Source organism: Onthophagus taurus, chromosome 7, assembly GCF_036711975.1.
Source record: "Onthophagus taurus isolate NC chromosome 7, IU_Otau_3.0, whole genome shotgun sequence".
Lineage (NCBI taxonomy): Eukaryota > Metazoa > Arthropoda > Insecta > Coleoptera > Scarabaeidae > Onthophagus > Onthophagus taurus.
The window spans coordinates 29,960,615-29,984,969 of NC_091972.1; the positions used below are offsets into that span (position 1 = coordinate 29,960,615).

Consider the following 24,355-nt stretch of genomic DNA (forward strand, 5'->3'; position numbering starts at 1 on the left):
TTTTAACGTCAATGAACTCTGGAAGCTACGTGTATTACACTGGAGTTGAAACAATAAGATTCTGCTGATTTATGATACCTCATCCTCAGAAAATTGTAAAATAACAATTACTGATTGTTCGTAAATTATTCAACAACAAGATAAATATAGTTCGTAAATTATTCAACAACAAGATAAATATAAATGTGTAAGACGTGATTAACGAAGATGAGACACTGATGAGATGAGCTATACAACTATGTATGACCTTATTCTTCTTCAACAGCTCAAGGAGAGATAATATTTTGGAGCAGGATTGTATGATTTGATTAATACCAAAATGAGCAGTTGATTTTCCATTGGTAACAGTACCGACAACCTCACAACGCAAAATTTATCTCTGTCTTGAAGTAAAATTGGAAGGCAAAGAATTAAGAAACGAAATTGGTGAGGGAAGTGGAAGAAAATGGGATTTAACCAGCAAGAATTAAGATGGAACAAAAAGCCTAACCTTTTCATGATGTTCACAAATTACTACTTAGCAGACTCCATCTTATATAGACAGTGTTAAATCCTCTTAATTAATAATGTCAGTGTTTGCTCAGAAAATATCTAGAAGTAATTATGAATGTATTTCTAGACTTCGTAGCCAACCAGTTCAGCTTCTTATTTGAACACTTAGTTTTCAAACCTGCGAAAGAGACTAAGAAATAGCAGCATAGATCTAAAGAAAAGTTTTTCAGGAAGAAATATAATTAAACAGATTTTGAATCTGGAAAAGGAAAACTAACTTTATGATTAATTCACTGATGCACTAGAAGTACAATAACGTCTTTAGGCTATAAAGTTTTGGATTAAATTAATGCAAGTTGCCTTGAGTAGTTAGAAAAAAACAGAATAGAAAAAAAAATGTGCTAATTCTAACCTAGTTTTTTTTTTAAATGGCCATTACAATAATAGAATTTATCTTCTACTAAATCATTAGGTATGTTTATGAATTTTCGTAATCTTGAATTAAAATCTCAAAACTAAAGTAGTCCTCGAAGGTTATTTTTGTGAAATGCGACCTTTTTCTAAATTTATGTTTATAAAAAAAACTTGGAAAATAGTTAATTGTATACTGATTTCTTATGGGAAGGACGAAAATACGATAAAATTTGATTTTGTTTGGTGCGGATGAGTCAAGGTCATTTGCAGCCGAGATGCTACGATTTAGAGCGTCAAACATAAACAACAAAATTTGTTGTAATCAATGAATTTAATAATAACCATAAAAGTGAAGTATTTAGCACGATTCTTGTGCTACTATAGAAAGTAGAAAACATCATTGCTGTGGAACATAGGTAAGCTGTAAAGAAAACATTCATTGCTGCAAAATATTTCAAATTAGTTAAAGTCGAAGAGGTATCCAGGGATAGACTTAACCCTTCAACTGTATTTCCAAACGTCTATTAACGTCAATGAACTCTGGAAGCTACGTGTATTACACTGGAGTTGAAACAATAAGATTCTGCTGATTTATGATACCTCATCCTCAGAAAATTGTAAAATAACAATTACTGATAGTTCGTAAATTATTCAACAACAAGATAAATATAATTGTGTAAGACGTGATTAATGAAGATGAGATGAGATGAGGTATAAAACTATGTATGGCCTTATTCTTGTAAACCGACCACAATTTTTCACGAAAACATATAACAGACAACATCTAAACAGCTCAAGGAGAGATAATATTTCGGAGCAGGATTGTATGATTTGATTAACACCAAAATGAGCAGTTGATTTTCCATTGGTAACAGCACCGACAACTTCACAACGCAAAATTTATCTCTGTCTTGAAGTAAAATTGGAAGGCAAAGAATTAAGAAACGAAATTGGTGAGGGAAGTGGAAGAAAATGTGATTTAACCAGCAAGAATTAAGATGGAACAAAAAGCCTAACCTTTTCATGATGTTTACAAATTACTACTTAGCAGACTCCATCTTATATAGACAGTGTTAAAGCCTCTTAATTAATAATGTCAGTGTTTGCTCAGAAAATATCTAGAAGTAATTATGAATGTATTTCTAGACTTCGTAGCCAACCAGTTCAGCTTCTTATTTGAACACTTAGTTTTCAAACTTGCGAAAGACACAAAGAAAAGCAGCATAGATCTAAAGAAAAGTTTTTCAGGAAGAAATATAATTAAACAATCTGGAAAAGGAAAACTAACTTTATGATTAATTCACTGATGCACTATAACGTCTTTAGACTATATAGTTTATGGTGTTAATCTCTTACAATTGCAACATATCCTACCCCATCCTATCAAATGTTGATAAAATTTAGCAGAAAGATAGTGAATTAAAATAGAAAGGTTTATATCAACTTTTGGACTAAAGTTTGGATTAACCACAGCGAAAAAACTGATAAACATACATAAAATGTTACATACATATAATGCAATATATGAAGAATTTATTTTAAACATTTATTTCATAAAGATGATTCTGTTTTAGCAAGTTTAAGTCAAATTAAAGACACATTATTATCAATTTATATGCTGGACCACCAAAGAATGAGCAAGATACCTGTTGCTTCATTTGAATTAATTCCTTGCGCAAGATGTAGAAAGCAGTCCGAAAATGAATAATACATTTTCGCTTCTTGTAATTAATGGGAATAATCAAAGCCAAATTCTAAGAATGTCTCCATGAGTCTTCTTGCATTATCACATTAATAAGTGACCTTTAAATAAACTAGCGGTTGTAGTTGCATCTTAAATCATAAGATGAAATTATATATTGTGTCCATAAAAACGGACACAATATATTAAGAAAATAAATTTTCGCCTGAATGCGACCGTAATAGTAAAAAAAATTTTGGTATCTATACTACACTAAGAAATTGGGATTTAAATAAATCAACATTAAATGAGCAACGGCAGCAGAATAAATAATATAGTTATGTATAGATGATCCACAAATTCCTGAAATAGGATACACTACAGCACAATTTTCCACATCCCTGTATGTCTATTGAAAAAACTTTCTATTACAAATAGCCCTGAGTATACCTAATTAATGTAGGCAATCATAAAGGCAATACTGGATTCTCCTATAATTACAATGCCATATGAAATCAAAATGTATCTAAGATAAAACGTGACAATAAAATCATAAGTATACCATTTCAATTGAACAGCCACTTACCAAGGTAATACCAATTACATACGCTAGTAGTCTCAATACTACAAGCAGCCCTACTGTTTACTTTGAAACCTAATCTGAATCAATACTTCCAAATGAAAAGTAAGTTTAGAACCTGAGCAACGTCTTTATATACATACTTCGGTATTGCTTGCCTTACTATAATACACTATCAGCGACGTAATATACCATAAAGTTCAAGCCAACGACTGATAATATCATTGATGTTCGTCGATGTAGCTATATAATTATTGTAGATGTGATACAGAAGTAATACAGAGTTACCCACATATAATTTCTAAAAAAATGAATTTCATAAATTGAAGGTGATTGCTGTCTTCTTGCAGATTATTTGGGTTGTTTATGTACATCGTCAACTCTTTTGCAGAAGGACCATTTATCAACGAATAAAATAATTTATAAAATATAAACAAGAATTTTTGTTACTTTACATGATGAGCCCACAATTTCGCCATACAAAATTGACAGTTCCTATCACAATCAAATGAAGATATTGTGAATCTGGAGCCAGATTTAACACCATGAAATATATAATCATAATAAAAATACAAGCTGAAGACATAACGACCATCCGATAAAAATTTAGTACCATTAATTTAGAAAAACTCGAATATTAACTCGAACTTTTTAATAAATGAATCATAACCGTATTTACGATGCTGATTATATTTTATTGTCCATTATTTGAGGGTCTATTAATGATATACCGCTAAAGAATCCTATTTCAGTTTTAACCTAATAAATTGGGTTAATCTATCAAACACTTACCGAAATAAAAAACCAGTATCTTATCTGGACGATTCTGGCTACACTTAACCTTACTTTTTCTTAGTTAGGTTAATACGTTTATTTGATACATAGAGGAAACTCAATTTTATGTTATTAGCTAACAGTTGTAATAGATTAAGGCGGTCCTTTCCACAAGTTTGTGCACTAGAAGTGAAAATCATCTTTTGCTTTGTTGAGTAGGTGGATAAACTGACAAATATACTAGATAAACTTGTAATTTATTTCAAAGGATTGTCTAAACAGTGAATTCAAACGTATGATGAGTGTTTCCGATAAAGCTCCAATCGCTTCTTATCAAGTCTCAGAACTCATACTAAAAAAATTATGAAAACCCCTACTTTAAGTGAGTCACTTATTTCGCCTCTATGCAAAGATCTTGAAAAAAGTAAGTTATAATATAGTTCACGCTCTTATCATAGAAATATAGGCTTTGTTATCATTATAAATGTTAACGTAACTCACTGCTCTTCATAAGGAGTTTGTGATGACAAAAGTATTGGGAAAAAGTTAAAGCAGTTTTAGATGGAGTTGTTCAGCTGGTAAACTTGATTAAACAAGACCTGTAGAGATTAGTATCAACATGTATTCACTAGATAGAGATCTGTTTTACACACTGAGGTGGTTGTCGTCAAGTTGAGAAGTACTTTTGGACAAAAAGAAAGCGTTTTAGAGAAGACTACAAATTTGAAACATAAAAATTGGTATTAACATTTCCTTATGGGAAATGCAACATTTTCACTAATAGCTGATTATTAACAGAAAGAGAAGAAGTTGACGAAAGGCTTTTTGATTTCTCTAAAAGAAGAATGTGTCCCAATATGTCAAAAAGGTTTGATTAAAATTTTGCTGCAATTTTATGTTTGCCTTTAAAGCAGATGTCCACACACTGAAAACATTACTATAGGATACATCAAGATCACAAATTTTAAATTGCTAGATTGTGATTGTGTGTAATCAACTTAACAGACAGTTATTTGTTTCCAATAGAATTAAAATTTGAATGAATTGACGTTAATTTCTAAGAACAGCAATTAAAATTTCTAAAATATTTCACTTTATCTATGTAAATTTATGAGGAATTCGAGAACATTTGTGTTTAGCTATTTCTAACTTTCCACGGGCTTTAACAAAATATACTTTAATTTTAAATTCTTTCGCGATCCTCCTACATTGTGTGTACAACCAAAAGATAGAATACATAAACAAAAGATGTTTTTGCAAATAATCTGCTTTGATTTCTTCCATCTACTTAATAGATTAAATAACAGGTTTTTTTTAGTTGTGAAATTTGTAAATATGTGTCTAAGTATTGCCTAATAATAACTGAATTGCCTATTTATTCCAGGAAAAAAACTCAATGAATTTAAAATTATACGGGAACATAAAGAAGACATTCCAAATAAAATTTATACTCATTCTGAACGAAACGCAATTTTATGTCATAAACAACTTAGCGTTCTTAGAATAAAACCGATGTTTAATTAAGTATCAGTTTTTATCATCAAAAACAAATATCGAACGTTCGCGAATAGAAATAAAATTTCTCACGTAAAGTTATCTTATCTAAAACAATTATAATTAGTTCACAACCTAATAGATTTTTTTAACTTGTTTTTATATGTACGCAATTTTTTCTAAAAAGATACCATCGATGTATTTAATAAATTTAACCTTGATATTATAAACAAGCAAAAAATAAAATTACAACTAAACTGGGTCTATAAATACATCACACTCGTTATAACTCGGTTTTTATCCCATCTATTTCCGCTATATATTTGGCACCTTTTTCAAAAACTAAAGGGAAAATCTGTTGAGTAACACACATCTCGGTCGCCTCATAACGTGGAAATCCGACCACTTTCGGCCAGCTGTCGGACTTTCCATTGTGGAAGACGGTCGGGCGACCTGGAATCGTTCCAAAACACTAGACACACTTGGCCTGAACGGCACTATTCCTGTCAGGAAAGACTTCAGATTGTTACGTTTTAATCACTTTTTCAAACAAAACTTTATTGTGGACTTTGATAAGCACCGGACAAATAAAAATCAATTTAACTTTGTACCCAAGTGTTTTTATTGTTGCGAAGGGAAACATTTTTTTCTAACTTATCATGAGATGATCAGCGGGTTTTTTTTATCTCTGGGGAAGTGTCTAAAATAATAATGATTGAGAGACTGATTTGTTAATATTTGAAAAAAAAAATCAACGTTTTAAAATTGATAAAAATAAATAACAAGTTGTATTAGGTTTTTATAAATACAGGAAAACATCGATATAACGGACTAATAGCTGTGTGTCTCTTAAGACGGCTAAACTCCAATGTTGCTAGTTCTAGGTACATACATAGTGTTAGTTCTAGTTTTAGTCCATGCTATGACAGTGCCAGAAAACAGTATTTCAACGGCAAATTAGGAGTCTGGCCTTTTGTTTATAAAGAACTTGCAAAAAGAAACAGCAAGAACCGGGCAAGAGGAACAATGGTGACCAAAAACATCGAGTCAATTAACGCAGCAGAATATAAAAAGATGATTATCGATAGCGTTTTACCAGCCATTAGATCCCAAAAGTTCCCAAAAGCGCATACATTTATGTTCAACAAGATAATGCAAAACTGCATTCTTGTGAAAACGATGCAGAATTGCATGGAGTCAACCAGCAGGAGGCAACAACTATAAAATTGTTGAAGGGCGTTTACCTGTTTCTAGTATGTGCAACCAAACTGCCATTGTAACAACTGAATTGTGTTTAAATGTGTAAAATTTTCATTAATGTATGTTTAAATTAAGTTACAAATTGAATTACTAATTTTACAAAAACAATAAGGTAGTTTTCAAAGTTTTGTATACCATAATTCGAATAATGCGAAACGATCGTCTGTTTTCGCGAGGTGGGGAAGTGGCTTTATTTATCAGGGACAGCCTGTGTGCTATGATTGTCGAATCCTCCGATGGGTCAGTTCAGGGGGCTGAATTCATGCTTGTGGAACTGAAAAGCTCCTACAACAAGTTATTACTTGGTGTTTTTTATTATCCTCCTCTTGTTAACTAGTTTGATCAATTGGAGGAAACCTTTGAGAGGCACTCTTTCAATTATAACACTTTTCTCCAGATTTCAATACTGAACAATGACTCACGTTCATTGCTTCCTCATTAAATTTGTTCATCCTGCCCTGACAACCAACTCATCATCTACATACATCGTATTCGCTTCTGGATCTTACTATTAAGACTTGTCCGAGTAGCATACTTACGCATGGTCAGCTCCCTGCTCCTCAATTTTCTAATCACGATCTAATTTATTGTGCAGTGCAGATGGGACAACATATTTCCTCGCAACGCATTATTTCCGTTCGTGACCTGGGTCGTATTGATAACAATTTGCTGTTGTATGATGTGCAAAAGATCCATTGACTCCCGCTTTATCGAATGGCCGATATTGACTACTTCAACTCTAAACTTATCAATCTCTATGACAAGCATGCCACACTCAGCCGACGCAGGGTGAGACATTCGACTGCACCCTGGTTAAGTGATGAAATAAGATCATGGATGAGAGAGCGTAACCGAGCAAAGGTATTATTTAAACGTATTCCAACTACTATTAATCGTGAAAACTATAGGATCTTAGGTTGCAATCACCAATGTAGGAATGCCAAAAAAATTTATTTCTACCGGAGACTATCCAATTCCAATACGGGCAGTTGAGTCTCCCTCTGTTCGGGCTGCTTTCGTTGGAAATTCATTGGCGAAAGTTTTTGCTGTCCCTCCTCTGCTCATTAGTGGTGAGACTAGGATGACTACTATTACTGAAATTCTTGTCTCATCTAAATCACCCTCTTTCTCCTTTGTTCTGGTCACAGCATCTGAAATCCGCGATGCCTTGAAGCACTCGAGGTCTACCAGTGTGGGAGCTGATGGAGTTGGTCTCAAACTTCTTCTTCCTATATTGGATATTGTTCTTACTCCTATTACTCATACTTTTAACTTCTTCATTGAACAATCCTCATTCCCTTCAATCTAAAAGGTTGCTCATGTTGTCACTATAACTAAATCTAAGAGTCCTTCAAGTTCAAATGATTTTCGCCCTATTTCCATTTTATCTGTTCTATCCAAAGCTCTCGAGCACCTTGTTTACTTACAAGTTAAAGAGTATTCACAAGAATTTAATTTGCACAACGAGTTTTAATCGGGTTTTCGTAAAGGTCATAGCACAACAACAGCGCTTATTAAGATTATAAACGACAAACATTGTATTACCATCCTTGTACTACTTGATTTCAGCAAGGCCTTCGATTTGGTTGATCACGATCTCTTGTTGGCATCACTGCCTACCCTTGGATTTACCTCTTTATGTTTATCTTGGCTTCAATCTTACTTTTCCTGTTGTTCCTTGTGTGTGCGTGCTGATTCTGCACTCTCGTCTGCTTGTGATATTAAATGTGGTGTACCACAGGGTAGTGTGTTAGGTTGCTCTTTTCAATTTTTATTAATGCCGTCACCCATTGCATTTCTTGTAATTATCATGTGTATGCTGATGACCTTTGATGATTTTCTTAATCATGATCTTTCTAATATTTTGGATTGGTTTAAACGTTATGGCCTTAAATTACATACTGCTAAAACTCAAGCAATTGCGTTTGGCAGTCGACCTTTACTGGCAAAGCTTAATGATTTTTCACCTATTCACTTAATGCTTGACGGTGACATTATTCAGCAAACTTTGATTCCACAATATCCTGGAAATCTCAAATTCAATCCGTCTGCAGAAAGGTCTATCATTGTTTTCACTCGCTAAAAAGTTTCCGTTGCTTCTTTCCTCCCATGGTCCATCGTAATCTTTGTTATTCTCTGATTTTCCCCCATACAGATTATGCTGACACGGTATATCCTGATCTTTCGGTAACACTCCGAAACAAACTACAAAGTGTTCAAAACAACTGTATACGGTATATCTTTGATCTCGAGAGATCTCAACACATAACCCCATACCGTAATTATTTACATATATTAAGCTGTCAGAACCGTAAATCGTTTCGTATATTGACCATGTTATATACTGTTCTTCACAATCAAACACCAGGGTATCTGCACTGTATATTTCAACGCTTGTCGTCGCATGGTTTACCTACTAGATCTCAGTTAGATTATCTTTTTATGTTCCCGACCCATAGTACTGAGATTTACCATAAATCGTTTACTGTACAGGCCATAACCTTTTGGAATAGTCTGCTTACTGAGATTCGTAATATTCCTCATTTTATGACATTTAAAAATCATCTAAAACGTCATTTATTTGCTCTCCAAGTATCTTCCTGAGAACTTCTTCTTCTCCTTCTTCTTCCTTTTCTTCTCTTCTTCTTCTTTTACTTCTCTTTCTCTCTTATTCTTGCAATTAATATTATGCACTGTTTTAGTGACCATAGGTTTAACGTAGCAGCTTGCCATTTCTATTTATTTATTGCTTATATTTATACATTAAGTAGTTAAATATACATGTCACAGGCAAATGGTTATTTCAGGTAGATAGCTTTTTCCTAGTCAGATACTGTCTGCCTAGGCAAACAGTAGTTCGTTACAGTGTTATCATTAAATGTCTAAGTTAAGGCAAATACTATTGGACAAGACAAATAGTATCTGTCTAAGCTTGTTTTAGGCAAATACCATTTTTTCGATACAACAATGCAATATACAGTAGCTACCTGTTCACAATAAAATACAGTAGTTCCTATCGTTATCAAATCTACTTTTCTTAAATTAAAGTCACTAATGAGTATCAAACGTGTCAAATTATTTGCGTATCATTTTCAAAAAATGCATAACAGTTTCATATACTTTTATTAAGTTTAATAAAAATACAAATACGATATATACTAAATAACAAACATTTACTTGTTTTGACAATTGTTGCTGGAATGGCATCTACTATTGCACATCATCTTATTTTTGAAACAAGTACACCTTTTTGTACTGCACTGAAATTTCGAAGGCTGGCACTGGCATTTTGACATCCCTTGTCCAGAAAACAGAGACTGTGAAGTGCTGTTGTGAGGTTGGGTTCGTTTAAAACAAATGCCTGAAAATATTTTAGCCATATGCTATTTGCCTAGGGAATATAGAATTTAGACTGAAATAATTGGAATAAAACTATTTGCCTAGGCAGATAGTATCTGACTAGGAAAAGCTATTTACCTGAAACAACCATTTGCCTGCGACATATACATTTTCTTTAATTTGTATTTTTTTATTATGGCAACAAATTTATTATTATTATTATAATTAGGGACAAATTGTAAAGAGATATGTAATACCATTTGGGATAGATGGAGTAATAAGTAATCTAGAACTTTGTGATAATATTTTATGATTAAGATTGAATTTGTTAAAATATGAAATGAAATGACTCCAGAGTCTCCAGACAGCTTTATACATAATTAGCATTCAAAAGCTTTGAAAGTAGTCACAAATTGAGATTTGCTATCTTCATCAGAGCAGGCGACGCGTCGCCGTCGCGTCGCGAACACAATCGAGTAAGCGCCGCTGTCGCCAGCGCCTCCGAACGGAAACGGTCGCAATTAAAACGGCGCCGTCTGGTGAGACTCCCGTCGACTGAATAATGACCGACGCGTGAGGGCGCTTAACTCTCAGGGATTCCCCATCCATTTAATTTCTTTCAACAGGAAAAAAATATAAAATATGTGGGTGGCCAAAAAGTAAAATTTTTAATATCCACTTTACTTTATAAATTAAGAATATATATAAAAAATACTACTATAATAGTTAAGATTTTTCTTCGAATATTTATTTTTTGAAAATTGATTATGCGAATTGTAAATCGTTGGTTGACGTCAACCAATTCCAAGAAGCGGCGTCGAGCTCGCGTTGGCACCACAGCCGTTACTTCAATTTCCTTCCTCCTCCTCTTTTTAACTCTTTCCTTCTCGTCATAGTCGCCGTCGTCGTCTTTGTGAAGGCCGGTCGCGAAGGTCGCGATCTTTCTACTTTACTCGGACCTAATCCCGCTCTTGCCGCTTTTGGTTCACAAAACGGCTTCGTCATCGGACGTACCGCAAAGAAAGCAGTCGCTGCGAATTCTTTAGCGATGACTTTACCTTCCACTACATCCTCGACATGTTGAACGCGAGCTGAATGGGAGATATAAAAAAGCCGGAATCGAGAGATTGACCACCTACTATTATACTATTACTATACTATTAATACTCTCGATTCTCCGAAAGTTGTTTCTTCGATTAGTCATAGTGGTGTAATATTATTGGATATGATTGAGAGGTTTTGAATGAAGCGAATGGGTTTTTAAAACACATTTAGTGAATGAAAAACATATTATTAAAATCAAATCAAATATTTAATGTAATGATCGAAAAGTTTAAAATAAATTCCAACCCAACAACTCTTTTAAAGAACTTTAAATCCTTAAAACCTCTTCAAAAGAAAATTTTAAACCCCAAAAAGTCTTTGTCACTCACTTTAAAGAGATCGTTCGAAAGAGATTAAAAAAAGAAATCCATCCCTACAAAATACTAAAACCCAAAGAAGCGCATACAACACCATCAACGACCAAATTGTATAACCTGGTTGTTCTCGACAGGTATGCGGGGCATTTCCGATGCGTGGATGAGTCACCATCATCATCGAGCGTTCCACGAGTGACCCTCATCTGACCCCTGTTCAACCTTGAAACTAAATAGATCTCTATGGGTAAAACGAATCAGTCCATTTTAATTCTATTAAAATAATTTGTATCAATTTGTAATTTCATTTTTTTACCTATCTATATTATATTCGTCATAGATTTTAATCGAGAGCAGTGTAATTCGAGATCTAATCGTAGAGTATGATGTCATGGTTAAAGACGCGGCCTTTTTATTGCGCAATCATTTTAAATGTTAGATACACGTGGAGTTGTGGTAATTTTTTTTGTGAAGTTCATTGATGAATTTGGCACTTACAATATTTCAACAAGCATACAAATAATAAATACAGTGTGTTACAAGTTAAGAATAGATGGCTTTTGGCGGCTGGTGGATTTAGTTGTGTAAAGTAAAAAAGATCATTGCTAAAAATATAAGTACATGGCAAAATTTGTTAGTATTTATTTAATAACATAAATGTTATAAATGTTATTTGATGATGATTAGAGCTTTCAAAGCTATTAAGAAATTTCAATTGAGAACATAGGATGTGGAGTGCGATTACAAATCAGTAAATATTTACGTCCACCGATATCAAATCATCCAAAAATTTTCAATTATTGTTACCAGGAATTTGTAATTAAAAATAACATTGACAGCAAAAATAGTGTTGTTGATGAAGCTGAGTGTATTTTTATCCTGGTGGACCTATAAGTGCTTTAGCTACTCTTACTACTTCTGACCCAGTTAATAATATGAGTGTTAAAGAAAATTATATTAGACTTTTATCAATGACTTTGACAATAAAGTACCATTTAAAGTGTTATTGAGAAATTGTAATCAAGAATAAATACTCAATTATTGCACATTAATACAAAGTTTTTTTATGTCTTAATATACCTCTATTGATGTTAATAAACTTGATTAGACTCAGTAAAACTTAATTGCTTTAAACACCTTTTCAATACAGATTCCAAATAGCTATCTGTAACTAGCAATTGTTCCTAAATCCGTTTTAAAACTTTCATAAGCTTTAAATATCTTAAAATGGTTCTCAACACTTTCCAATATCTCCCACTGACTCCGAATACCTTTGTGTACATTAGCAACCAATATTTCTCAATAGTTTTGTTTTTAAACATTTTCAATTGCTTCTCAATACATGCATTGCTTCAGATAGCTTGCAATAGCCTAAAACGACTCAAACCACTTTTCATTTAGATTTAATCCCGTTTGTTCCCAATATATCTGGTTTATAAAGGTCTCAATAACTTTATAATCAAGAGGTGTTGGGTGCAATTACCGCTTTATACATATTTTATCTTGAGTGATGAGTCGAGTAAAATGTTAATAAATACAGTTCTTTGAGTTACTTTTGACTTGGTTGTGTGATACAATCTATCAAAAATCTTAAGTAATGAAGATAAATTTAGTATGCTTAAAAATATTTTTATCGTACTTATTTTTATCTAACATTTTCTAGAAAAATGACGTAATCCGATTTATCAAAATTCATCTTGATAATAAAATAAATTGCCTATTAAGGTTAATAAATCGTTATTTTGAGACTTACTTAAAAATAAGTGTACTCTCAATGTAGGTAATTACTATAAAAGTATTGAGTTGGATTAGAAATTTATGTATTTATCTTTTTTTACCCAATATTTTTTCAGTGAATTAAATATAATTTCTATGCTTTTGCAATAATTCTGCGGTTATTTCCCAAAACCACGGTTTCCTTTAAACCGCATTTACTGACGTCTATCCTGTATGAAGGACATGATTATTAAACGTTTAAAGAATTAACAAAAACGCAATACTGTTTTGATTTGAATTAAAAAAATACTTATAAATATAAAATTTTCTTGATTAAAAATAAACAATCAATATTTTATTTTATTTTAGGTAAATTTTAGGAATGATTAATGAGTCTGTTTGTTCCCTAAAAAGGTATAAATTGATGTTTATGTCTGTAAAGTTTGATCGAAATTCAACGTTTTGATTCATCAATTTATATATTATTTCCAATCGAAGTACTATTTTATAGATTAACCACAATAGATATATCAAACTTATTATTTTTTTATATTTTGCAACATTTAATTAAAAAAAATAATTAAAAAATAATAATACTAATATCAATTATAAATTATAAATATAACATAAAATAAATATTTTTACTCCGTTCTGTACTTTCGTAACTCATCCCATTCCCATGAACTACTGTGTAAGACGGTAGAGAGCAATTTGTGATGTAATAACATTATTTGAATACACAATTTCAGTACTCGAATTTTAAGAGATGACTCGTAGAAAAATGTTTCTCCAATATCGAATGTCTAAGCAATCAAAATGATAATAGTAATGAATGGAAATTTGATATCTATGAAGAACTTGCAAACTTCGTGAACTTGAACAATTTAAGGAAAATATTGAAAATCCTGGAAAACCAAAGACTTCAACAGGAAGGTCAAGAAGCTGCCAAAACTTTCAATACAAATAAACAAGAAGCTGCTACTTTTATTGAAACTCATGTCAAATTTTAATAAAATATAATTCTCCTAACACTGACTTCTATTTTGTTTTATTAGGATTTAATTATAAAGGAATCGGAACCAAAGGTTACTGCAGAAGATGAGGTAAAGTGCAAAAGAAGTGTTATGTTAAAGTTGAGTGGTGATCAAAAACTTCAATAACTTTATGGGCATAACTTAAAACACTTGTTAAGGAAAAAACAGCAGTTAGGTGCACATAAAATAATTACACTTTAGTATCTTCGTATAATTTGATATTTTATGAAAAAGTGATTCAAGACAAAAATTGTTTCCTGTAAACCAATTGGGAATTATCCAACCCAATCCCAACCTAATGTCCAATTCCAACACAATGCAAGCTCAACCTTTTTTTATGATTTACTCCAACCGTCTAAAAATCTGAGAACAACTCACCAGAACATTTCTTGTAACATATAATACATTTCTTAAAAAAGCATTTTTTAAGTCTTTTCTGTTTATTCTCCGAAGTCTTTGGTATTCTATATCTAGATGGGGACATAAAAAAATATCACAATTCCCCACAGTTCATCATCTAAAATCAACTCAGAAGCAGAATACATACACTTTGTTCTTAAACATCTTTACTTTAAATTTTACATCTGGATGCAGGGGGGGAGAAATGAGGCAATAGCTTCAATCCACAGCTCATCATCTATCATCCTAGTATTCAAAAAAAATATTTTTTTTCCACATAACACGCAGAATTATGTATGTTAAGTTGTAGCTGAGATGGAATGAGGAAAGGAGAAAAAAGTTTGCCAACTCATACAAATCCTAACATTGCACTTAGATTCTTCAGCAGTTTAAAACTATAAAAATACTATAAAAATATGTGGATCCCTACTAATATTCCTGATACTTTCCAGGATTATGCAAGCTATTATATTATAGAAAAACATTTCTATTCATTAAATATAAAAAAAATCGTCTGTTTAATTTGCTCTTTATTATAGGATAGGTTAACCCGTCGATTTAAAATTAAAGTTAAGTAAAATAGGACACAAAAAGTTTTCTCCAAACCGGGTCGGAATCAAGAAATAAGGAATATTTAAAATTCACTGTTTCCAGTAAAGAGGTCTAATCCAAGTATAATTTGTATATGGCACTGATAGGCTAACATCTGCGAAGCGTCCATTATAGATGATGGAAAGTTTAAAAAAGCATAATAATTTCAAAATAAGGCTAAATCTTTAGAATAAAATTTCGTTTACACGAATTCTTTTTCCGCCTTTTTCCAATTTTCTTTTTAATTACCGAATAGGTTAAGTTATCATCTGGTTAGGTTGTTATTAGAAATGAATGTTTGAGGCTTTACAGTGAAAATAAATTAAATGGAACGTTCATAATAATATTGAAATTATACCACAACCATTCTGAGAAACTCGTTAAAATGTTATATTTTCGAAACACTTTAACCAAAGACTAAGATTTTTTTGCTTATGAAATACGACTAATGACAAAATTAAAAGATGTATTACATTGCACGGCTTGATTTTATTAACAAGGGATACAGTTTGACGATTTAGATAAGATTTTATAGCATTAGAGTCCTCTGCAAAGTACCAAAGTAATAATAAGCTTAAAGATCTGCAAACGAATCGATTTTAAAATGTATTTTATTCAGTAATCAGAAGATACTATAGAAGCTATATTGAATGTGTTGATTGAGCCATATATGACGTTATCAAATAAGGAAAAGATGGAAACAAATAGCAAAGAAGTATGGCAGTTGCCAAACTGTTTAGACATAATTGACGATAAACATATCCTCATTCAGAAATATCCAAATTCCGGATCCACCAACTTTAATCGTAAAAACTATCCTACTATTATTTTCTTTGGTTATTGTAATGCTGATGGTTTGTTCTCAACAATGGAGTGCGGATATGCTAAACGAAATAGTGATGGAAGCAGCTTTTGGGTTTCCACATTTTGTCGTTGGTTAGAAAGCAGATTTCCAAACGATTTCATTTTTGGCCTATTGCAGACCAAGCTTTTTCGGTTAGATCTCTTCTAGAGTGTTTTGATAAAATATGATTGTATAAACATTGGTAATTTTATCATCAATTTTTACTATTATTATTTATTTATACGGCGCGGCGTTCCCTCTACGCCTAGCAACCGACACTGCTGTACGACGGGCGACGTGCAGCTTGCATGTTTAGACGTAGTTCATTTAAAACTACGTGAGATGCACTGAAGCGTACGTATTCTTACAATCGCGTCTAATCCGCGTCTATGACGAGCAGTTCCGTGTACAGAAGGTCTTAATCGTATTGTACCTTATTTTAGAAAAAGTTCCAGAAAGCACATTTGTACGAGACAATCGAATGTAATTTTATTGAACACGCATCAAAATGTATGTACAATATTCTCGTCAAATAAAAGTTGTAATACTAATGACAATAAAGAAAACAGGTATTCATTAGTTTGTCTTTATTGCTGTAAAATATTCATGTACGGAGTAGAATTCCTTTTCTAAGAGCATATTCTTGACATGTCTCTTAAAACAGATCATATTCAATGTTTTGAAATGGGGTGATAATTCATTGTATAACTTGATAGATATATAGTTAAAATCTTTGAGATTTTGTTATTCTGTGATATGGAAGTTTGATGTCATCTCCTTGTCTGGTGCAATAATATACATAATATTATGTATATAGTCTAGACACGTAAATATCTATCGTCGGTATTTTTAGAGTTTTAACATAACCTCTACAACTCTGATGCTAGCGTTCTTATTGCTTTCTTTTGTCGTTTGAAAACTTCTTTTAGGTCACTGGAAGCACCCCATATTGCTATACCATACACTGCCATGCTGTGGAAGTATGCGAAATACACATTTCGTGATTTAGCCGATGGTAAATTTTTTATCACTACTTTTAAACAATATATTGAAGTTGCTAATTTCTTTTTAAGCTGCGATATGTGTTCCGACCAACTCAAACTTTCCGTAAACACCTTGGTTTTAGTTTTATTTAATTGTAATTTGTTCGAGTTGAATCATTTTTCAGTCTCACTCATTGTACTAGTTTTTTCTTGAAGTCTTTCAAGATCCTTTTCCACGTTTATGAAGAAGTATCGTCAGCATAAAGCAGAGTGAATCCGATGTTTATGGAGAACCTTGCGGAACTCGTGTTTCGACTCTCTTCCACTTCGATATTTCACCTTTCCAGTGAGTTTGTTGCTGTCGCTGATCTAGATATGAAACTAACAGGTTAAGGGTATTATCTCTTATTACGTATTTGTTCACTTTCTTAGTAAGAATGTTATGATTTACAAGATCAAAAGCCTTGCTAAGATCACAAAAGGCAATTTGAGTATATTTTTGTTTATCAAAATCTCTTATGGTCACTTGTTGGGTTCACTAACCATGTTGGTAAGTCATTAATAAGTCAAATATTTAAGTAAGCTCTTCTTTATGACAATTTCCATAATTTTGGAGTTAGTTAGGACAAAGATTGGACGGTAGTGATTCAGGTCGTTGGGATCTCCAGGTTTTCGTCTTGGTGTAATTTTCCGTATTTTAGTTGTTCTGGAAATATTCCCTCTTTGATACATTTATTGAAAATGCCTGTAAAGTATTTAGAAACACAAGTTATTACTTCTTTTAAGAGTTTTGTTGATAATACTTTTATATAGTCTCAGTATATACATTTTCTTATATACAGTCGACTATGTCTGAAGTTTTTGTGAAGATTTCTTATCAACATGAATCTGAAATCAAAATCATTGCACTTCCTTGCACTTTATTAGCATATATCTTGGATTATTATTTTAGTTTATGTCTAAATATAAGGAAAGAAAGTAATTGGGCAAAAATCTAATAATATTCTTCATTTAGAAGAATGATCTGAATATTGCAAGCTAACTTTCATTTTATTGCAGCATTAATCCGAAACTAGTGAGGAAGTTAATTAATAAACATAAATAACTTTTTAGAGTGTGTGAAAAATGTTTTATAATTATTTTGTTCTATTTCAATTGATGATAAAGTTTCAAAAGCGATTATTATTAATTTTCGTTTTTGATGAATTGTGGTAATTAAAAAAAGCAATATCCATTAAACTGCAGAAATTTAATTAAAAAAAAATAGACAACGTTAAAATGTATAAAATTGATCTTACACATCATATTCATTTTGATAATTTTAATCTAATGTTTAGATTAGATAGCAGCTATTTGAAATAAAAAGTCGTTTAACAAATAATTAATAAAACCAGGATTTAGTCTAATAATTGAGGGTTTATAAGATGAATATCAACCAAGATTGTAAAGTTGGAAATCGGTCATTTAAATGCGAAATCGCATTCCGTCTCATCAACCTTGACTCGATTCCTACCGATTTATGGTCGACAATTATTAAAAATAACCAACGTGAAAATAGCGAGACTTGTCAAATTAGTTACTACTTACTACCGCAATAAATATCATTGGAATTCCGCAATTAAGATTTTTTTTAATTACAGTGAAGAACACGGTGAAGAGTAAAAAAAAGGTGCCGACTTTGCAAGACGTAAACGACAACGATGACCTTCAACGACAAACATACACAATATAATCGGTTGGTTTTATCGGAAACAATAGATTTTCCCATTTAAAGAGAGCAACAGAAGTAATGCAAAAAACCCTGAACAATCCGTATAAGTTAAATAAAAGAAGTGTTTTCAAGGATTTTTTTTCCAACCTTTGTTTACGTAAAGAAAAAAAATAAACAAATTAAATAAAAATTTTTATTTAAGATGAGGAAAAAAATGTTTAAAGAGGAAAATTTTAGATAACGCTTTTAATTTTTCCGCTGGGATTTCCACGCTCGTCTTCACTTCCTTTGTAGATAATAAACGAGACAAAACCGAATAAACGCATAAAACCAACGTAGCAAGCACATTTGGGTGGTGTTAACGAACCCAGCAACGACTTAATGCTATTAAGTACGTGCTCGAATTTAATAACACACCGTCAATAACAAAAATGTATTTTATAGAATTAAGCAATACGTAATACAAAATAAAGATGTAAAAAAAACTTACCAAAAAAAAAATCGTAATAAATCCCAAGCGATTAAAAAAGAAATATATCGGTGGCGTTGGAAAACAAAAGAGAATAAAAACAAAAACAAACGCGCGTTTAATGGTGACGAAACAAGAGAGTATCGCGCGCGCGCGTTGTCGAAAGAGAGACTTTACCGCGACGACGGTTTAGAGAATACTGACTTATCGGCAGGATTGTTGGAATTGTTTTCAGATAGCGCGCTCGTTTCACATGACCGTGACGTCAGCACGGTGTCCTTCCAGCGTATGTCATATATACTACATATACCCATAAAGCGGAGACTCTTTTTTATTTTCACTCGTTTTTCTTGAACACGCCCACAACTGAGAGCTACCTGCGATCCGATTGGGTCGTTTTCGCGGGATTCCGACCGAGAACACGTTCCAACACGAATAAACACGCTGTAACATAACATTCCGACCCTTTATGCTTTAATATTGAGAAATATGACGAAATCATTACTATCTTTATAAAATGATTTTTAAATATTTTACTATACTATATAAAAAATGAAAAGTTGTTGAAGGTGTGGTTTAGAAATATTCGATAAGAACTTGACGATAAGGACAAAATGTTTGGAGAAGGATACGGTTTCGAAAGAAATAGAGGGCGAGGCGAAAACCTATTGTTTGTATTGTTCCGCGTTTATTTGCTCCGAGCGGCTAAAAAAAGAGTTTGGAGTTTTAGTTTGTCCGGAAGCGGGTTATGAGATAAGAATTACAATTAACAATGCCACCGGTAGTGGTGGAGGCGGTCGTCTCGATGTCAATTCGAGATAACCTTAACTATTTTACTGGTCCCTTTCAATGCGAAACTACATCTATGCATTTTAAATACTCCTACATAAGTTATAACAAAAGGTTTATATAATAAGGATAAACTTTTCAGTTTGATGATAAGCTTTTTGAACTGATGTTAGTAAGTATATAAATTGCATCAGATTTATTTAACTAATACACGTACAATAATATAGCGCTAAATAACAAATAAAACTAAACTAATACTAGTACTAGAACCAACACTAGAAACATTCCGTTCAGCTGCACCTTTTCTAAGACGGCTGGTAGAAGTTAGTTAGCGCTAATTGGCATAAAATATCAGTATGTTGCATATTTTTATTGAACTAATACTAGAACTAACACTTCTTCAGACGCACGGCTAAACCCGATACTTTCTAGTTCTAGGTCTAGTATTAGTTCTAGTTTTACACTAGCACTATCACTAGAACTAACACAAGACCTAGAACTAGAATCATTCGGGTTTAACCGTCTTGAGAAACGTGTGGCTAAACCCTAATGTTTCCAGTTCTCGATCTTGTGGTAGTTCTGATAAACTTCCTGATTGTTTAAACTAAAACTAGAACTATCACTAGAACTGACACTAGATCTAGAAACTTAAGGGTTAACCGTGCGTCTTTTGAAAAAATTTTTCACGTTTCGGATGCTATGTCTCAACCTTCTTCAGAAACAAATAATAATAATAATTTTATTGCCAAAAAAGAATACTACAATGTAAGTAATACATACTACTATGAAATAACTAAGTATACAGTTTGCCGAAGGGTATTTCCATCAGTGAGCCAACTTATGGCGTCCTGATCTTCCTGGAAATCCCATATACGAAAAAAAAGAAATGTATAAAAAAAAACAAAATAGAGTAATAATAACAAATCAAAATTAAATTCAAACTGAAACAGTTATCGTGGCCGATAAGTAAAAACGAAAAAAAAAAAAAAATGAAGAGCGTAAACAAATAAAAATTAATAAATGTCTCTAACGAACTAAAAAGAAAAAAAAAATATATACAGGGTGTCACTCAAAAAACGCCCCAACCTGTAACTTTTGTTTTTCAAATTGCTGCGAATATTTTTCTTCACGTCATTGGATAGAAATTGTTTTTCCGAATCCATTGATGTACAATACATCCATTTTAAATGTAATTTTAGCAGAAAAAAACACCATGTATACAGGGGTAATTCAAATTCGACCCCCACCATTGGGATCTCAGAAACCATAAGAGATACAGAAATGGTTAAATGGGGGAAAAGTTGCATATCTTAGAGCTCATCATTTTTCAACATCGATCTAGCCGTTTTAGTTTTTAAAATATGGCCGAAAAACAAAAGAATTACTTTTTCGTTTTTTTGCCTAATAACTCCTTTATTTTTCGCTTGTTCATGAATCTGAAAAAACATTCTTAAGGCAACTTTTTATGAAAAATGTGAGGATACAACTAGAAATTTTCTCGGACGTTTGGTTTTCGTGAAACTATCATCAGGTTTATTATTTTTTTTTGAATAATTCAATGTTCTTTTAAATGAAATACATTTTTTGGTGTGAAAATCAAATATGGCGTTCATAAGAAAAAATAAACCTGATAATAGTTTCACGAAAACGAAACGTCGGAGAAAATTTCTAGTTGTGTCATGACATTTTTCATAAAAACTTGCCTTAAGAATGTTTTCTCAATGTGTCTTCAGACGCACGGCTAATCCTGAAACTTTCTAGTTCTAGGTCTAGTGTTAGTTCTAGTTATACACTATCACTAGAACTAACAGAAGATCTAGAACTAGAATCATTCGGGTTTAGCCGTATTGAAAGACGTGCGGCTAAATCCGAATGTTTCTAGTTCTCGGTCTAGTGTTAGTTCTAGTAGCAGTGGTGGGTAGCGCTAGTTAGCACACGATATTACTATGCTGTATATTTTTATTGAACTAAAACTAGAACTAACACTAGACCTAGAACTAGAATCATTCGGGTTTAGCCGTCTTGAGAGACGTGCGACTAAACCCGAATGATTCTAGTTCTAGGTCTAGTGTTAACTCTAGTAGCAGTGGTAGGTAGCACTAGTTAGCATAAGATATTACTATATTTTATATTTTTATTGAACTAAAACTAGAACTAACACAAGACCTAGAACTAGAATCATTCGAGTTTAGCCATACTAAGACTCGAATTTTCCTAGTCTAATTTTTGCTTAAAACTGATCAATAGCAACCCTCGTTTTTGCCGCTTCAATTTAACAACAGTTCTCCAAATTAAAAAATAGAGCATAAACTTTGAAGATTTTTACATCAAGTTATTTCTTTTAAGTTACCTCTCCAAATAAATGTTTCAATATGATGACTATATGACAAAATAAGGTTATCTTCAAATGCATGATTACTTAAAGCTGAATAAAACAATTCACATAATTAAGACTTCACACGTACTATAAATGTTAAAAATAAATTTGTGACAAATGCAAAATATAAATGTGGTCACTTATGTAACAAGTTGTTGAGACGCTCACACATGCGAGTCTGCTTTTCTGTATAATCAAAATTTCATCACCAAATTTATGGCAAAACTTGATGTTCTTAAGGCATACACAACAGGGCATGTTGATTAAATAATTGTAACCAAACTTGCTTTGTAAATATTTAAGTTACTACATAACTAACTTTGTTATTACTATGCTTGAATGTTGATGTATAGGCTGAATTAATGCTTTATTCCTGTGGACATAAAATATGACACTTCTATTCAAAAAAATTCCAATGTTTCAAATTAATAAAGCTGTGATTTGATGTATTCCTTTAGGAGTACTAATGAAGGAATGGCACAAACAATTAGATTTTGGAAGTATAAATCCTTCCACGATAAACCATTTTTGAAACCATTTTTTTACGATATGGATAAATGCCTCATTTGTAATAGGATCATCAATATAGAGAAGGGCGTAAAATTACAAATCAAAGACGACAGTATAAATTTCATGGTAGTGATTGTTATGGAGAAAAAGAAGGTTTTGTTAAGCCTGAAGAGTTATGAGAATACCAAATTTTAATGGTCCATGCCTAAAAGGAACAGTTTAGATTGATTAAGGGTGATTAAGCAAAATTGAGATATATGATTGTATGTAACATAGCAGGAAATAAGGGAAGATTTTCTGAAGCGAACATAAAGGTGCGAATATTTCAGGAGATTTTCAATAAAAATCGCAGGATAACTTTAATTCGTCCAAAAGTTCCAACATTAATATATTGAAATTTGTAGTCTGCGTCAGCCAATACCAGTAATAGTACACTATGCGTGCCTTTGTAATTGTAGTACAGACTTCCCCTATGTTTAGATACGTTAATGACAACGTGTTCACCTTCCAGTTACAAATCATTGCCAACTGTGGAAACAGCGTATTTAGAGACACTTTATATTATGAGAGAAAAATATCTGAACTTTGGAAACACATCTTAAATAAATTTGTCATGAAACAAAAATCTCATGAGATTTTATTCTCCTTGTGGACACCTAGCTTAAGACTTGAAACTTTATCATGAGTTAAGTTTGCTATTTACAGTAAGGATAAATCTTCTGATGTTCTCATTTTGATGAATCATTTGCTATCCTAAATGTTGAAATCGTCTTTTTGGCCTTTTCAAAATAAATATTATTTGACCATAAAGTAGAACATTTGTACATAAAAGTGACATAAATATTAAGATGTTCATACAAGGACTTACTTTTGACCGAAACGAACTCATATATATTTTTTCTAAGTAAGTCAATGAAGCAACTTTCGGTATGGTTTTATCAACTTTTTCTTAAACCTACATTACCTTTAAAGCGCACAAATCTTGATCCTTACCAAGATTTGTACACGATGTTTTTATTGCCAACATACATTGGATCCATAATTTGAGGTAGGATGTCAAGATAAGTAGATATGTAACAGTGTTGGAATACTTGTTCATAATTATCAATTCAAATTTAACAATAAACGATGGCATTTTCAGGGAATAAATTTAAATTTTAAATACTAATTTTCTTTCTAATTCTTTGGTCAATTCAGTTCGGGGAAATTCAAGCAATTTCGGATACAATCAGGAACATTTTGACGACAGAAGGTTGCGACATGGCATCCGAAAACATTAAACACTTTTTCAAAAGACGCACGATTTAACCCTTAAGTTTGTAGATCTAGTGTTAGTTCTAGTTTTAGTTTAAACAATCAGGAAGTTTATCAGGATCGCCACTTTTCCAGTTATCTCGGAAATTCTTGAAACACGTGATGTCGATAAGCAAAACTTACAATTTTCTTGATTAATTTGATAATTAATTTTCGAGTTATACCA

The 24,355-nt window shown here is 32.1% G+C and overlaps 1 protein-coding gene across 2 annotated transcripts in view; it reads right to left on the minus strand.

Annotated features, from left to right (window-relative positions):
- LOC111429390 (transcription factor kayak) overlaps positions 1-24,355 on the minus strand; it is a 123,882-nt gene that overhangs the window by 14,953 nt on the left and 84,574 nt on the right. The gene's annotated exons all lie outside the window — the stretch shown is intronic.